Source organism: Rousettus aegyptiacus, unplaced genomic scaffold (genome assembly GCF_014176215.1).
Source record: "Rousettus aegyptiacus isolate mRouAeg1 unplaced genomic scaffold, mRouAeg1.p scaffold_m13_p_5, whole genome shotgun sequence".
Lineage (NCBI taxonomy): Eukaryota > Metazoa > Chordata > Mammalia > Chiroptera > Pteropodidae > Rousettus > Rousettus aegyptiacus.
This window is the reverse complement of record NW_023416308.1, coordinates 109,040,203-109,057,003: the sequence shown is the minus strand read 5'-3', so window position 1 is coordinate 109,057,003 and position 16,801 is coordinate 109,040,203. Positions and strand designations below refer to the sequence as shown.

The 16,801-nt window shown below is 39.3% G+C and overlaps 1 protein-coding gene and 2 pseudogenes across 13 annotated transcripts in view; 1 reads left to right on the top strand and 2 right to left on the bottom strand.

Annotated features, from left to right (window-relative positions):
• The first annotated feature begins 508 nt into the window (after window positions 1–508).
• Window positions 509–16,801, top strand: part of CELF1 (CUGBP Elav-like family member 1) — a 63,507-nt gene continuing 47,214 nt past the window's right edge. For 9 of the 13 annotated variants that reach the window (XM_016146620.2, XM_036220140.1, XM_016146619.2 and 6 more), the window contains exon 1: window positions 517–651. The gene's annotated coding sequence lies outside the window, so the exon portion shown is untranslated. Of the gene's footprint in view, window positions 652–16,801 lie in introns of all 13 variants that reach the window. The other 4 variants (XM_016146616.2, XM_016146615.2, XM_016146613.2 and 1 more) reach the window with 2 other exon arrangements.
• LOC118603135 lies at window positions 12,520–12,637 on the bottom strand (annotated as a pseudogene).
• On the bottom strand, window positions 16,523–16,640 carry LOC118603035 (annotated as a pseudogene).

Below are 16,801 nucleotides of genomic sequence, written 5' to 3'. Positions count from 1 at the left end.
AAGACCTGGATCCCGTTGCTCCTCTGCAAGGGCAGAAAGGAGGGTGTGTCAGGTGCTCAACCTGAGCCAAACACCATTCCATTGAACTCATTCATTAATTCAACAAAGATTTTATTATGCGCATATTCAGTGCCAAGCAGGGGTCCTTGCCCACCAGGTCATTCAGAGTTTCTGTTGGATGAGGCATGCAGAGCCGAGAACTTCAGATTCCCAGACCAGGGTCTCCCACCCTTCTCTCCGGGAGAGCTCGGAGACAAAGAGACGAACCCCTGCAGCTCCCGGGGCTGAGGGTTCCGCCCACGGCCCGGGGGGCTCCGGCCCGGCTGCTTCTCCACTCCCCAGCCCGAGGGGGCGCTGCAGCGCCGGGCGCTCGGCCCGCCCCTGCGTCGCGCTCCGCTCTGATCGGCGCTGCGGGCGGCACCGCGGTGGTACGTTCCTCCTTCGCCGCCCTCCCCCTCCTCCTCGGCCCTCCCCGCCGGTGGTAGGTGCCGGAAGTGCCGCCATTTTGGGGTGTTCTGCTCTGGCGGCAGCGGCAGCGGCGGCGGGACTCGGAGGCACCCCCGGGACTCGGCCTCAGCAGCGAGGCGGCGGCGGCGGCTGCGGAGGCTCAGGCAGCAGCTGAGGCAGCGGCGAGCTCAGGTGCAGCCGCTGGTGAGTGGGGCGGCCGCGGGATAACGGGTCGCGGGTGGGAGGGTGAGAGGGAGGGAGGGAAAGAAGGCAAGAGGGAGGCGCCGCGGGGCGGGTCTGGTCCGGGAGGCCGCCGGGCACAGGGCCCTCCGGGCGCGGCCGCTCTTCGTTCCCCGCGCCCCGGGGGCAGGTCCACTATCTCCTCCCGCGTGTCGGGGTTCTCTGTTCCCCGGGTCCCGCCGCGCTTGCCCGGCGCGTGCCCCTGCGGCCAGGGAGACCCGCCCTCCTCGTGGCCTCGCTCCTTTCTCCCCGCGCCCTTTGCCTTCACCCTTTGGGCCCAGAAGTCTTCGTCCCCTGCCCAGGGGTAGCTCTGTCCTCTTTTTCCGGCCGCCGTGCCAGACCCAGGCTGCCGGCCCGGGACACCCCTTCCCTGCTCCTGTCGCCCCACGTGTTGTTGGTGCTCACCCCTGGGGGGTGACCTCCTGCCTTTGGGGCGCAGCGCTTCTCAGGAGCCTCGAGGGCCCCCGTTTCTCGCCTCATATCCGCTAGGGCCTTGGCTCTCCCCCCCCCACCCCACCCCCACACACACATCAGGTGTTCACCCAGTCGTGGCCTAGAAGCAGGGCTGGAATCTCGCACCCGGGAGAGCGGAGAGCCCAGTGAAGAGCTTTCTGTTAGGCACTTACCTTTGGATTTAAAGTTACTGCAGTTTTGGTTGTGGCCCTCCGGGCAGGATATTGTTTAAATTGTCTAAGACTATTGTTCAGGGTTTAAGGAGCTTCTCGTTGGTTAAGGCTCACCACATTTGAGGAGAAGGTGGTGAGAATTTGGTCGGAGCCTGTTTGAGCAAAATGGAATCTTTTTTCTCGCCAGCAGAGTTACTGCTGTACTTTTATTACCTTCGAGTAGAAAGGCTGTATAACAGTTTTAAATAATGTGGACTGCTGTAACGTCTGCAGTGTAAGAGGTTATAGATAAAGAATTCTTTACAGGAACTTCACCTTTTCACTGTCTTTGAGTCTGTGGATTGGAGAGGCTTTTATTGCATTCTTTCACCTTTTCCACAAATGTTCGGTCGGCTCTTTTCAAGTGTGGTATCTCCTAGAGTGCTTTGCAAGTTTCAGCCTCTCCTGAAATTTTTGCTGGAGGTGGTGTCTCCACTTAGAATCACCCAGGGCTCTTTCTGTTTTAACATTAAGGAGCCCACTTGGGAAATCAGGGAGTTATAGCATGCATAAACTATTGATACAGTTCCCCCACACTCCCATGCCAGTGTTAATATTCTTGTAACTCTATAATGTGTGGTTTCTGATCATGATTTAGCCAAGATTGAATCTAGAGCTTTCAGCTGTTGCTTTAACCAGGAAGTTTATGGTTCCCGCATTGGTTTTTCCTTCTTGAGTATCCGCCACCTGTTTCCATTAAAAATGATTCTTGGCCCAGAACGTAGGCCTCAACTTCTTTCCAGCATTCATTCTTGCCCTTGGGGTTTTCTTCTCTAGATATTATCTCCCAGGTAGTGTCTGGTCTTAAAATCCATTAGCAGATGGAGCTGTTAGAGATAGAATACCTTTTCCAACCCCTTCACTTTTCAGATGAAAAAACTGAGGCCCCCAGAGAGTAAAATGACTTTGGCCCAAGGTTATATAGGAAGTACTCTTAAAACAGTCTGAAGAGATATATATATTTTTAAGTGTTCCGAGCAGTAATGCAGATTGCCCTTTAAGATATGATGGAATGGAAAGGGTCCTGGGCTTAAAGTTAGGAGGCCTGGGTTGTAATCCTTGCTCTGTCAGTTAGTTACTAGCTATATATCTTTGACCAGGTCACTGTTCTGAGCCTCAGTTTATGCTCATCTGCAAAATGGAGGAAATAGTATCTACCTCACGTGGTGCTAATTCAGCTTCGGTGCTGTAGCATGTGAAAGTGCCTGTAGCGTAAGAGGCAAACAGGGAAATTTTGAGCCTGATGATTTTTAGGAAGATTTCTATTTTTCTTATTTAAAGAAGTTACGAATTCATTATAAAAAACAGATGATCCATAAAGGAAGAAACTCACCCTTAGTCTCACCACTTAAAGGTGATTATTAATATTTGACTTTATCTTATCCTTTTCATGTGCTATAGAAATGTTTATTATTTTACGAAAAGGGGCTTATCCTTGTAACAGTTTTGTGATGTTTTTGAGATTTAATAATAGGCAGTAGGCATGGTTTAACAACCAAGTTCTAAATGATGCTTTGTATTTAACAGCTCTAGCACATGTGAGGTAAGGCCAGTGAATATCCCAGCACAGGAGCAGAGAAGTTGCTCTTTTAAACATATGCTGGCTGGAAGAGGAGAAGAGGGGCAGAGGCCTAACATTTATTGTATATCTACTATGTTAAATATATATATATATATTAAATAAAGATTTGGGCTCTGCTGCTGAATGTAGAGTATGAGTTCTGAATTACGTGCCCTTTCCTGTGACTGCCACTGCAGCTTTAACTTAATTTTATTGTGAGGCTGGACCTAATAAGGAAGTGGGAGTTTAAAAGGTGTTAATGTGCCTTGGACAGGGAAAGAGAAGAGCTGTCACCTGGAGGCCAGGGTGAAGTTGGAGGAAGTAGGAGCATTAGGCTCAACAAATTGCTGTTTCCTCTCCCTCCCCTCCCTCCCTTTCTCTCCCTCTTTCTCCCCTCCCCCTCCCTCTCCTCTCTCTCCCCTTCTTAAAAAAACACACAAAAAAACCCCCCAGCTTTTTTGAGATATAATTCACATAATATACAATTTAATGGTTTTTGGTATATTGCATTATTTTTAAAATTTGCCACTTAACCATTTTTTATATTTGCACATTTTATGTAGTAAAGTACAAAAAAAATTATCATAACGATTTTTGAATGTATGGTTCTGTAGCATAAAGTATATTAACATTGTTGGGAAACAGCTACAAAATTTTCATCTCGCAAATCTGAAAGTTTATACCTATTAAACAGCTCCCCTTTTCACCTCCCCTCAGCCTTTGATAATCACCATTCTATTTTGTGTTTCTGTGAATGTGACCATGTAAGTGGAGTCATGATAGTATTTGTCTTTTCATGACTGGCTATTTCACTTAGTGTAATGTATGAGATTCATTCACTTTGTAGCATGTAACAGGATTTTCTTTTAATGACTAAATAATAATCTTGTATGTATGTACTACGATTTGTTTAATCCATCCACTGATGGACCTGAGTTTTTTCACTTTTTTGGCCGTTTTGATTAGTGCCGCTGTGAACGTGGGTAGGTAAATATCTTTTTGAGACCCTGCTTTCAGTTCTTTCGGATAGACACCCAGAAATGGGATTACTGGATCTTATGGTAGTTCTATTTTTAATTTTTTGAGGAACCATCATACTGTTTTCCATAGTGGTTACACCATTTTACAAGCGCACTAACAACACAAGGGCTTAGGTATTTCCACATGCTCACCAATATTTGTTATTTTCTGTGTTTTTAAATTAAAAATTGTAGCCATCCTAATGGGTATGAGTGGGGGTGTGTGTGTATGTGTGTGTGAGAGAGAGAGATATTGTAATTTTGATTGTCATTTCTCTTATTAATAATGTTGAACATCTTTTCATTTGCTTGTTGGCCAATATCATCATTGTAAAAATATCTAAGTTTTGACCATTTTTTAATCATTTGTTTTTTTGTTTGTTTTTGAGTTGTAGTTTTTAATATAATATATTCTGAATGTTAACTCCTAATCAGATACATGATTTGCAAATACTTTCTCCCATATGGTAGGTTGCCTTTTCACTTTGTTGATTATGTCCTTTAAAAACTTAGTTTTTAAGTTTGGTGTAGTCCCATTTGTACTTTTATATCCAAGAAATCATTGCCAAGTCCAAAACCATGAAGCTTTTCCCCCTATGTTTTCTTCTGGGAGTTTTTTAATTTTAGATTTTTAGGTTTAAGTCGTTTTAACCATTTTAAAGAGTATAGTTCAGTGGCATTGAGTGTATTCACAGTGTTGTGCAATCACCACCACTTTTTCCAAAATGTTTTCTTCACTCCAAGCAGAGAAACTCTGTAGTCATTAAGCAATAACTCTCCTTTCTCCCAGCCCCTAGTAACCTCTAGTCTACTTTCTGTCTGAGTATGCCTATTCTAGATAGTTCATGTAACTGGAATCATACAATATTTGTCCTTTTGTGTCTTATTTCACTTAGCATGAAGATTTAAGGTTCATCCATGTCAAGTATGGGATTTCATTCCTTTCTGTGGCTGAATTCCTGTGCTTCTTGAGGTCAGGGATGTCTCTTGATATCTCTCCCTCTCTTGGAGCTTTATAAAAACTGTTGCATTGATTAGAATTCATGCTTTTTGTGTGGATTGCCATACATAGGGATGTCCACTAACATGCTCTCAAATATCTTGAAAATTCAAACATATCAGTGTGCATAAAAGTATATAACAATAAACCAAATCATAATAGCATCATTTCTAATTTCTAATCTAATAATTTCTAGTCTTTGAATGTACAGCATCTTCAGGGTATGGTTGTGTACAGAAAAAATGTTACACGAAGAGAACAAGAATGGGCAAGTTTTAAGAAAGCAGCAGATGAACAAAGCAAACAAACTCATAGACACAAACTGTAAGGTGGATACCAGAGAGGAAGGGGGGTGGAGGTAGATGAAAAGGGTAAAGAGGGCCAGATACTTTGTGATGGAAGGAGACTAGACTGGGTTGTGAGTACACAATGCAATATACAGATTATGTATTATAGAATTGTACATTGGAAATTGCTTTATAACAATAATATATGAGTGTTGTCTCTTTTTTTCATTTTCCTTTTTTTTTTTTTTTTTTTTTTGATCACAGGGTAGACTGATCTCTAGATATTCCATATTGTGTACAGATAAGTTTAAAGACCTGACATTTAATGGCCTAGTTTGGTTAAATAACTAATACTTTCAGGGTAAGAGTATTTTGAAGGTAGTCACGGGTTTCTCAGTTTGTTTCGGTAGGAACAAAGCTATTCAGAGTATTCTCATGCACCAAAAGCTTTCTTATTAAGATGAGCTTCTCCTTACTTGGAGATTCATGACTGATTTTGAACTGCCTGATTGTCTTCTTTTCCTCTTCTTTGCTTTTTGGACCTTGCTTCTTACTACATTTTTCTCCTCTCTAGCAAGAAAGGAGATTTCATATTAATCCTTGGGAAATGAGATGAACTGGAAGTTTTATTCTCTCAACCATATTGTCACATGATATATTAGAGCCCTCACAGTACCTAACACATAAGATGTTATTTTAGGGTCAAGGAAGACATACATACTTTTCCCCAAAACAACATGAACTGTTTTTTTGTTCAAAACTATTTTCGATTCTTGATAATTTTTAATAATAGTTAGAAATGGAACGTGTCATGGAAGTTCAAGTATTTCAGAAATATAATTTGAACCAAGAATTAACTTTATGTAGCTTTTTGATTGGAGCATCTAACAAATTCCAGAGTTGATTGGTAGTAATATTTACCTGTACACTCTTAGAGGTGCCGAGGAACACTAAAATAGTCAGAAGGCAAGTAAAATAGAAATAAGAAATTTTTGGAAGAAAACTGGAGAAGTAATCTCCCATTATTGAGAGTCGATTCTTTGATTTTCGAGTTCTTAAAATGAAAACCTGTTATTTGAAAGAATGATGTGACTCGAACGGGGAATTATAAGCATAGACTGGAAGGGATAGGTGTGACAGCTCCAGCCAGTGAGCTTAAAAATTGGTGCCATCACTATGTGAACTTAACATTTCTGGGCCTATTTTTCCATTTTTAAAATAGAATGGTAACGTGTGATTTAATTGAGATAACTTATGCCAGGCACCGAATAGTGTGCTTGGTACAGTGTTGATGATGCCATTTACTTTTTTCATCTGTAGAAATGGGCATACAGCTTACCACATGGGCCATAATGCAGTTCAGCTAAGTGAAAGGACACAGTGAAAATGCCTCCTGTTGCTACAAATAGGCAGTAGCTACTAAGTCAGTGTTCCTTTGGTTTCCCCTTTTGGGTATTTTTTGTTTTGCATTTTTCTTTGTCTCTTGTGGCTTAAGAGATAAGATTGTTTCCTAATGTCCAATTCCTGCATCTGAAGTGATTTGCTACACAAGGCATTCTTCTCCATAGAACCTTTTAGCTCATTGTTCCCTGTGGAATCCTTGGGTAATGTGGTTTCCTAGATTCTTCTTCACTGTCTACTTCATGTGAGAGTCTATTGATAGAAAACTGAAAAATATAGATGAGTATATTATTGGATTTGTAATAAGGACACCTGAGTCTCTTCCTAAGTAGGTAACTAGTTTGAGGGAGGGAGGGCTCTAATATTTAGAGTTGTATTGTAAATGAAAGAAGAGTTAACCAGTTTTAGCTGTTTGCTTTGTAAACTATATTGTATCAAGAATTCTTATCCAAGCTTTGTAACTTGCTAAAGAGTTTTCTTGATGAGATTGTAATTTTAACTTTATCCTTGTCATGAAATTGGCGGTTAGAATCTCCTTAAAGTAGGGGTTTCCTTACAGAATTAATTGGAAGGATTGTTCTATAGTTATTTTTTAACCTCTGCTATGATGTGGAGGCCATGAGCATATATATATCTATTTTAAACTTCTTTGAGTTCCAGACCTGTAAAATTTTCCAAGAATGCTTTTATATCCATCATAAACTCCATATTGATTTAACATATTCTTTCTGCTAAGGCAATCTTTAATTTTCCTATAAATTTTATTTCACAGGCCAGAAGGATAAATACCAACAATTTCTCTGGGCATTGGGGCATGGGTGATTTTTTTTCTTTATACTTAGCATTTTAAAATTTTTATACAGGGTATATGAATTTCACAAATATGAAAAGTTACATTAAAATTAAACTTCTCAAGGGTTGAGAAAGGGGAGGAGACTGTGAATATAAGATATTTCAGCATCTTAAATGATTTAAAGCATTTTAACTCAGAGAGAGCTCTGTGAAATTCTGATGTGACAGCTGACCTTTTCCCCCACTTTGCAGGAAATGGACTCATTTTCAGAACAGCTTTTGAATTGTAACACTTTGATTTTTCTTTCCTCCACTTAGAAAATATAGCACCAAATATAAAGAGGAAAGGCGAGTTAGTTTAGAGGCTGCAGTGAGATCTGAGAGATCTCACCTAATCGATTTTAATGTGTCACTTTTGGGATGTGTTCATAGGTGCGGAGTGTGGCTTTAGGAAGAACTGTTGGCTAACTTTCCGACCTCCACAGACTGCCAGCTCTTTTTACAGCGATGTTCAGCTTTGACAAAGTGGAATTGAATATCGTTATCCCCATATTGAACCAACACTGATACTTAATTTTTGAGTTGGGAGATACCTTGTTTGGGGGTTTACAAAATGAAGATATTTGGTTCCAGAGCTGTTTAATTTTATAGTGTTTTAATTTAGGAAGGTCATTTCCATTTACATAACATTGCTGCTCTCTAGCAAAAGAATCCCTAAGTTAGAAACTGTCACCACTTTCTCATTGTTCTTTTATCTTTTTGTTTCCGGTGAGATTGAAGCAAGCTCTTGCAGTGACTTGGGACTGTGTGACATTTTGGTGATAATGTGGGGTAACTAATAGTCTACTCTGAGTAGACTTTTTTAATCCAGTGTTATTTGGACATCTGTTGAGTTTTTTTGAAACTGGCAAAAATTTAACGTATTGTTTTTGTGTTTGTAGCTTTGTGTGTGGGAAATGGTCCTCTTTTCTGCTTAATCCCCTCCCGCCACACTACCATCACACATCTTGGCCAGTGTTTCCTTCCTGTCTGAATTCTGTCTGTGCGATGCCGCCAACTTACCATGCTAGGTTAGGTGGGATATTACCAGTGAGAAACACCTGTGTTGTCTTATAGCTGCCTGCTTGGTTCAGAATGCTGTCTGAGCAAGAGTGTTAGGTGGTCCAGGGGGTGAAAGGAAGTCAGGGTGGTGGTGACATTCATCAGCTAGCTGGCTGTTAATTTGCACATTAAAGCAATACTCCTTTATGGACGGATAGACGGATAGACGGATAGTCGGATAGTCGGATAGTCCTGTTAAGCTTTGTTGTTGCAGGTGTTCAACAGGGATATTTCACTAGAGACTGTTTATGTGCTAAAAGATGATTCTTTCGATTCATATTTCTTTAAGTGGCTAGAGCAAGAGGAACAGGCATTGCATTTCATGTTATTTAGCACTTCCCTGCTTATGGTTCAATTTCTGTTTGTCTTTCAGCAAACACCTAGAGTTTTCTCACAAAGCTTTTCTTTATTCATTTCAATACTGTATCAAGGATATTTAGTATTTTGTTAATGATACTTTTTTTTTCATTTCAGCAAGATATTAAGCTTTTTGAGGATGGAGGTGGCTTTATTACTGAGCGTATTACACATCTTTTGAGGAGTTAGGCACACAATCTGACTCCTCAAAAGATATAGGTATAATTAGTATACCCTAGTTACATTCTGTGACTTAGCTCTTCTTTTAACAGCTTATTGGACCAGGGGTGGACTCTTGGCCCAGGCTGGACAAATCTGTTTCTCCTAGGAATCCGAGATTGGAATTGACATTCAGGTCTATAGGGAACAGACAGATCACCTGAATTCAGAGAATTTGGGACATAAAAATTCATCCTGGGCCATGGCCACGTTCAGGTTCATGCATGTAGAAGCAGTGAAGGCCTATCTCCAAGGAGAATTAAGTAGGTTCATCCAGAAAGATGTATAAATGAGAGATGCAGTTTTGGAGGGAGAGTCAGTTATCCACATGCAGAATAGAATGTGTGTAAAGGCTTTCAGCCCGTGGCCTTGTCGTACTTTCTGCCTTTGGATTTCTTGAGATACTCTGGTAACCTTTCAATTAATTTTACTTCTTGCTTTAGTTTGAAGGAGGTTTCCTCTTAGTTACAACCAAATAGAGCTTTGAATAAGACACTTTAGTACAGAGCTTGCCTAATATTTCTTAATTTCATTTGAATTTTAGAATAGTTAGGCATAGGATCGTGTCTCTTTGGAAGATTATTGCCCCTTTCTTTCCAACAGCCTCCCCATCCCCAGGCTTAGGCTGCTTGGGGTCTTGGTTCCGCAGTTTGTAGTATAGACATGTACCTGTGTTGTTGCTTTTTGGTTTATAGAGTGCTTCTCTCTGATGCTTTGCCAGATCAAGACAGAAGTTTTGTTTTTTACAAGTTTTAATTATGTGTTTATAACTAGTTCTTTTTGGCATACAAGCCAGATAATACTGCTGTTTCAGATAGGAAACTTAAAGTGAGCCATTGCTTTCACAGAATTTTTTGTGAGGCATATGGATTAGGCCCTTTTTTCTTTTCTAGTTAAGTACCACATTTGTTTTAGTTTCCTGGTGGTTTCCTCTTTAGGGAGGAAAAAAAAAAACAACGTTGATGGACTTGAGTGGAACACAATAATGTGGGTTGAACGGCAGTTGAGACTTTAAACAAAGGGTAATGGTGAGTGGCTGTGTGCCCAGCTGATGGAGTCTGGTCTCTACTCAGTAACTTCATGAATGATTTGTAATAGGAGCATCACAGTGGAGTTTTTCTCTTTGAGAAATGTTAATGAGGGGAGAGAGAAGCTCTGAGAAAAACAGTTTAATGCTTCTAATTTGATTTTTTTTCTTCCTGCGATTATTTGGTTCCTGTTAAGTTGAAAGACTTTAATCCAGAGAAATGTAAAATTCCCCTGTAATATTAATGAGCCAGTTTTGAAATATGGATTTGTATACAACCAGGAAGGAATAGATTTGCAGGGTAGAAAAAGCTGGAAGACATTATTTGACATTGGAGGCCACGTTGTGACTGCACCTAAACAATGTTATGCTTTCATGCATTGTGTGTATAGTTATGAACTGACGTACATGAAAGTTTTAGTCTGTAGTGCTTGCTTATATTGGGGCCTTGCACAAAGTAGATACTCAAATATTTGTTAAATAGCCCATACCCTTCTAATGACACTTTAATTTTATGTTTTGAGACAGTTCATTACTAAGGACTAGGAGTAGGAGGAAGACATTTGAAATTGAAATTCTGTGAATTTCTTGCTTATTCAAATCATTGCTTTTTGAAGATAAAGTACTTCAAAGTTCCAAGGAATTTTCTGGGAAAAAAAGTAAGCAGCTTTCTTTTTCCTTTGAAAGACATTAAGTTGGCTAAGATTTGTACTATAAAAAAGCCTTTGTGTAGCTCTGTGATCTTGAAACCTCATATTGAATATTGCTTGGATGAAATCAGAAGGCTCCTAGACAACCCTGATTCTGGCTCTGTTTTCTGTAGCTCCAGAGAATAAGGAAAGGAGAATCTGATACTGCTGGCAATCTATGCTGTCTTGCTTTTCTGGGCCAAGACATGCATTTAAAAATAAAATCAAGGAAATTGTAAACCAGTAGTAAAAAAAGAATAAAGCATCCAGGAGTTTGCCTCCTTTCATGTCCCGTGGCCTCAGTCTCTCCTTTTTGTCTTTAGACTCTCTCATATTAAACTGATGTGGCAAAACTCCCCTCTGAGGCTTGTCCTTTGTACCTGCTCTTTTAAGTTTAAGGGAAATCATGGATAGGCACCATTTTATTAATGTATTTATTCTTTTTATCATATGTGTTTCTATCTGTTTCTGCATACATTTACAAGTGCAATTAAAAAAACTTCTAAACTTCTTTACTGAACTAATTTTGGTTATTGACTGTGGCTATAGGAGTGGGAAGCTATTTAAAAATAATCCTTTTGGACCTGCTACAGGAAAGCTTAAGTGAATAAGTATATCAAAACAAGATACACTATTTCTATGGAATATTTTAATGTCAACTGCTTACCTTTAGCTGATGGTATACCTTATCTCCTTAGATAAAATTTTTTAGGCTTGTGAATTTCTGTTTTGTAATATGATTATGAATTGGTTTTCAACAAATATTATCTTAGTGGCATTTATATTTAGGTGCTTCAATAATTATTAGTTTGAGATCAAAGAAAGACCTTTATGAGTTCTAGGACACTGCTTGAGCTTTGGTCCAGGTACTTTCTAGCTTTCAAGTTATTGTGGATCAAGCCTAGGAAAGTTGAAGTTCTAGATTACTATGAAATCAAGTGCTATTTTTGTTTATTAATGTTTATTTGTCTGGTGTAGCTTTACTCTGGCTGAGTAAGACCTTGAGAAAGACTTCACTCTGTTCCAAGAAGTGTACAACTTAGAAAAATGTTTTCTTTTGAATTCTGACTGCTCCTTTTCTCTAAACAAACCAGATCCACAGATCAGACTTGTAAATGATCTGTTTTCTTAAGGTATCTTCTAACAGAATGTGTCCCCGGGGGAGCTGAGTGTCAGTCCACATTTAGTGGGGAGTGGCAGCTCATCTCCCTGAATTACATCTTCTTTGTCCACGCACAGCAGCTTTGGAACTGACTTGGAATTTAAAATTAAACTTTTGTTCTCCTTTAATCGGTTTCATTTATTTAATAATAAGTTTTATTATAATTATATATTGTGTGTTTGATATTTCTAATGTATATAGGGTAGCTGAAATTTCTTGAGTAGAACTTGCTTTGAAGAACTTTGTGAAGTCTTGATAAGAAAAATACTAAATAATTCATGTAATATGGTGATATGGAAAGAAACAGCGTCATACATAGGTCACTGAAACTTGAATTTGTATGTAATTGTTTTTATGAATAAGGAGGGGAAAGAGTAAGATTTAAATATATTTAACTCTTTCACAAAAGAGAGTCACTAAAAGAGTTTAGTATTTCTTCAGAACTGTATACTACATGGTAATTTCTTCTTTTTTTTTTTTTAAAGCGAAGCAACCCTTGATTGACCTCACAGGTTGCAAGGACCTTGTTAGTTTACAGTCCCTTATTTTTTATGCCTACAGCACCTGGTCTTCTTTGGTGGTCTCCCATCCAAGTACTAACCAGGCCCGACCCTGCTTAGCTTCCGAGATCAGATGGGATTGGGCTTGTCAGGGTGGCATGGCTGTAGACAGTAATATTTCTTAAAGGTAGCTTCCTGAAGAAAAATCAGATTGGGTTTTCTGAATTGCCAGATTGAGAAGATCAAAAAATGCTTTGACCCCCCCCCTCCCCCAGAAGTCTGCTGGATCCACCCCCAGGAATCCTGGTGGGTACCCATGGTAACAAACTCCTTGCTTACAATTTGTCACTGTGTAACTGTCCCTGGGGTTCAAGAACTGTGTGGCATTTACTAGTCCTTGATAAAGTACTGTTGCACATTTGCAACAAGCTAGAAATAGAAAGTTAAAGGTTTTAATTTTCGTGTTCCATTAATTAGATGCTTTAAAAAGCTGCCTAATTATGGTAAGGTGCAGCAGTGGGAAGCTGGTGGGTGGCTGAGGCAGGCATAGAAGGAAGCCATAGGCCTAGAACGTTAGAATCCTCAGAGATTTTTCTTCTCTAGTCCTCTCATTTTGCAAATGAGGGAAGTGAAATGCCTTAGTTAGGTTCACATAGAAGCGGTAGCAGAATTCCAGCCCAGGCCTTTTAATTTTCCAGCATACTGTTCTTTGTCTCCATCCATGCATTGCATTTACCATGCCTCTACTTTTCATAAATGAAGTCTCAGTTTCTAAGATTAGGAAAGGACCTTAGAGGTCATGCAGGGAAACTTTCTACCCAGGGAAGGAATCTCTTTTACACCATCTGGACAGGCAGACTTTTCCTCTACCCTCAGGTAGGAGTTATCTGTCTAGTTAGCAAAACCCCACTGTCTGTTCAAGGAGAAGATAGTTTTACATGGATTTCCCATTTTCGAGATACACGCTTTTTCTCTCCTTTTAAAACGACAGTTGAAAGTCAGACCCAAATGTTTTTCATTAGCCTGTTTATCTCCATTTAAGTCATGCTTGTCAGTCATGACAAGGCAGATAATTCTTTAAGAGAATTATGTCATACCCAGCCTAGAACTTTGAAAAGATAACACCATATTTGGAGTAAGCTAGTTCTTTAACAGGTGGGAGGGAAGCAATGATAAATGCTATATTCAACTTAAAGTACTCTATAATGTGCTTAATAAGATGGGATGACTGTGAGTGAAAGAGGATCGAGAGTCCTCAAAGTATTTTAAAAGCAAAATTAAAAGCCAAACTGACGTATTGTTTTGGACATTTTTTGTGGTGTATTTATGAATGCTTTTGCCATTGTTTAGAGTAGCTTCATTTACATAGAAGTGTAAATGGCAATTATTAATTACATACACCAAAGTGATTTTTAGGTCCATTTTTTTGGATGTCATGTTGCTCAGTATGGCAGTCATTTAATGCCCTTGTTAGTAAGTGCTTCAGCTTTTATTTTACTTTTTCTCTTTAAGAACTGCTTATTAGCTTGAGTTTTTTAAATGCTTTCTAAGCAAAGCACAAATATTTATTTTCTAGTAAGAGGTACAGAAATGTTTTCAGTTTCTGAAAACCACAGATGTTTTTCCTGGAATTTTCCATAAGAATTTACCATACCTAGAAATGGAGAATTTGGCTCCAATATTAATTTTTCTTTTTGTCTTACCAGAAATTTAAAGTGAAATGCTGTTGGCAGTCTTTTGCTGTCTTGACCTCAACACATTAGAGAATGCTATAATGACAATGTGGCTGAGTTTTTAATATTCTGGAATTTCATGACCACCAGCACTTCTTGGTGTGCAGCCAAGATAATTAAGGTAATCAGATATTTTAGTCATTAGATCCGTGGATCATGGCTGGACTCTGAAAGAAATCTCTAATCCTAGCTTCATTTCCAGTGTCTTTTCCCCGTATCTGCTCTAAAATGTATTTATCATTTAGTTTCCGTTCTGGTTCTTAATTTGACCAGGGATTTTGCATAAAAGTTCACCGTCCAAAGTTTTCTTTGGTAAGAAATATGCCATGTTATAGTGTAATGAATAAACTATCTGTTGGACTTTATATTAGTGGGGTGAGTTGAGGGTGGACAGACAGATAAACCAACGGGGAGGGAGAGAGATGTGGTTGCATCCTTACCATTTTGTATGTAAGGAAACTCTAGGTTAGGAAACTCAGTGAAGAGAGTCACGTAGGGGCATCCAGCTATTAAGTGGTAGGACAGGACCAGGCTACCTACCAGTCTACACTCCAAAACTGTGCTATTTTCCTTTACTTTTCTTGCTTATTGAGGCCCAGTCTCATAACAGTAATAGGATAATTTATTTTTATAACTATTCCCTTTTGTGTATCAGTATAATTTTTAACTATTAGTAATGTAAATTTAGTCTCATTCTAGAAGTTCTTACCTTTGAGAACTTTAGGAAAACACGCTCCTCTTTAACCACCCTGTTGATATATATTTGTGCACCCTAAACCTAAACTGTTTATCTGTTTTCTTATTGTAAAGTAGGAACAATTTAACCCGAACAGAAGCGGCATGGAAATGTGGTTTTAAGGTAGGTAGCATTCATGAATAGAATCTTCAGGTCTTTTAAAAGAAATCCGTGGATCATAATGGAGTTCCTATAGGCAGACAGGTGGAGGTATCCATTCGATGAGTTATTTAGTAGATAATAAAGAGGAATCATCTTTATTTGATTCCCTAGTGAGATGTGATGTGACATAAAAGGCTGCCATCTCCTTTTTAATATTTTCCTCTTAAAATCTGGTTCCCCTTTCCCCACTCCCAAGACCCACAGCCATCCTTTTGGCTCTGATACTGCTTCTTAAATCTAAACAGCCATATTCCCATAACCTCCTAGAGAAAGAAGAAAGAAAAAGCCAACCTTTCCAGGCCACCTTTAGTAAAATGATCTGATCTGTGATCAAGTCCTCTTTTGATTGGGCCCACATTGAAGAGGATACCAAGTGCTATCTTGATATATGTCCTGACTAGCAGTCTTGTTTTTTGAAGCCTCCATTTGCAAGTTGATTCACAGTGGGGAGAGCCATGTTCAGAAACTTTTTCTGATAGCCTAAATTGTCTTGTCTTTCATCTCTTTGCTTCTATTTATGTTCTTTGTATCTCTTCTTCCTTGAGCTTGCACCTTCTGCATAGTTGACTCTATTATATCATCTTTGGGGATGCAAAATAAAAGTTGGAAGATTTTAAAGTTAAAGTACCCAGAATAATGTTGTCGCCCACATTGCACATATGTCACATTTTGAGTTTACTAGTTAAGCCTCTAAATATGTGCTTTATATACAGTATGTGCAGTGTGATGACTTAGGTTGCCATGAGAACCTAAAAATTTTAGGCTTAAATGGTTCAGTAAAAGACACATCTTTTTTTCTTTTATTGTCTTAGGAAAGCTGTTTTTTTCTTTAATATATATTTTTTGGAAATTGAGATATTAGACAGTGGCCATTCTCATGTATCACCTGTTGCAAACAGGATGGGTAGCTTCTTTGTTTGCCTTTTATCAGTCTCCTTCATTCCAATCTTTTGTGCTCTAGTTTTTTCCCTCTGTACCTGTCTCCAATTACTCTCTTTGCTACAGGATAGTTTTAGAAGTAGGAAACTGGACGCTTTACCCTTCTTAAAAAGTACACCGGGTAAGAAAGGAACTCCTCCGGGTAAGAAAGGAACTATCTAGTGAGGTATCCCTAAGTATACCTAAGGAATTCTCTCATGTAAGCCCCCTGAGATAAGCTGTAGTGGTAAAATTTGCTTGAAAACATTTTTTTTTTTTTTTTAAGCATTGTGAAGTTAGTCTCTCATCTAAAAACAGTTCAGATTTAGTTTGAATTGGAACACATTATTTTGAATAATTTCTTGGCCAGGGTAACTTGTTTATTCTTGACTGGATTTAGTCATGAAGATTTTCTTTTTGAACCAGAAGTGTAAGAGGAGGTGACAGGATGTTAGGGAACAAACTATTTTTTTTGTTGTTGTTTGTTTTGTTTTTATTATTATTTATGCCTACAGCACCTGATCTTCCTAGGTGGTCTCCCATTCAGGCACTAATCAGGCCCAACCCTGCTTAGTTTCCTAGATCAGATGTGATTGGGCTTGTTCAAGGTGGCATGACATAGACTATGGACTGTGGCTCCACTGATGCGTGAACCCAGGACCTTCTGTGTGTAAGGCAGACGTGTTAACCGCTACGCTATGGGGCCACGTCCAATAAACTGTTTTGTTTAGTCTTGGGTTCTTAAAACTGTTGTGGATCATGGACCACCTTTGAAAATCTGGTAA